The following is a 1,481-nucleotide window of genomic DNA, read 5'->3' as shown; positions in this document are numbered from 1 at the left end:
TAGAATTCCTATCCAGAGTCACTGTTAGACAACACTGGCCAATATCAAGATCACTGACTTTGACTTTGCTGATGATGTTGCTGTCCTGAGCCTGGAAATTCTAGTGCTGGCTCTCGATGCATTTAGCAAAGAGGCGATGCCCTGAGGTCTAGGAGAAACTATTCAGTCGGTACTTGTTTGCAGTAAGGTCATTGAAGTCACAGAGCTTTACATACCTTAGTAGTTTAGTTCATGGCTCTGGGCGATTAGATCATGAAGTCAATTGACTGATTGGCCAGACAGCAGGTGCCATGAATTCAGTGCCTGTGCAAAAAGACCAAGCAACATATCTTCAAGGCCTGATAATGCCAGTTTTGCATTATGGAAGTGAAACCTAGATGCTATCCCATGCCTTGGAGTCTCTTCTTCATGCCACTTACAACAGGAATTTGCACCGGATCATAAGGTACAGTTGTCAGGACCATATGTTAGAATAGCGGTTACACCATAAGATCGGCATAGGACCTGTTACTTGCACAAGTAATTCAGTAACTCTGGCTTTATGACCACCTAACGCGCTTCCTATATATGATCCTGCAAATCAAATTACTCCACCCAAGACAACCTGTGAAGGAGGAGGCCTGTGGGTTGATCAAAGAAGTTGTGGCATGGGTAGATAGATCAAACTTGTCACAAGGAGTTAGAGATGGGTTGAGGCCCTGCCTGGCGGGTTGCCATGAGGGCCCCTCGCAGCTGGAACAGAAGAGTTGATGCGGCTACCACGTACTCACTTCAAGAGCATCACAACATGAAAACTACAATTAAGTATCATGCTGTGACCACGGCGGCTCAGACATGAACCTACCGTTAAAATATACACACACACACACACACACACACACACACACACACACACACACACACACACACATATATATATATATATATATATATATATATATATATATATATATATGACTGTCACGGTGGTCCAGTGGTTAGAGCACTGGATTCCGATCCTCATGGTCCCAAGTCCAATTCCCCGCCTACGCTCCTACTGCTGCCTTGAACCCGATCTCACAGCGAGAAAATGACATATCGCCTTGAGATATTAAAACGTAGGTGTCATTGGGGAAGTTACCGTCGTGACATAGGTGTCAGCGCACTCAATAGTGAACTGAGAGAGGCTGATGTCATGCAGTGGGGTGAATAGCCGTTGAAAAAAAGATATATATATATATATATATATATATATATATATATATATATATATATATATAATATACTTTTTAAAATGTAGAACGAGAGAGCGAGAGAGAGAAGAGAGAATGAGAGAGCGAGAGAGAGAAGAGATAGCGAGAATGAGAGAGAGAAGAGAGAGCGAGAATTAGAGAGAGGAAGAGAAAATGAGAATGAGAGGGAGAAGAGAGCGAGAATGAGAGAGAGAAGAGAGCGAGAATGAGAGAGAGAAGAGAGCGAGAATGAGAGAGAGAAGAGAGCGA

Source organism: Penaeus monodon, chromosome 26, assembly GCF_015228065.2.
Source record: "Penaeus monodon isolate SGIC_2016 chromosome 26, NSTDA_Pmon_1, whole genome shotgun sequence".
Taxonomy (NCBI): domain Eukaryota; kingdom Metazoa; phylum Arthropoda; class Malacostraca; order Decapoda; family Penaeidae; genus Penaeus; species Penaeus monodon.
This window is presented reverse-complemented; position numbering follows the sequence as displayed.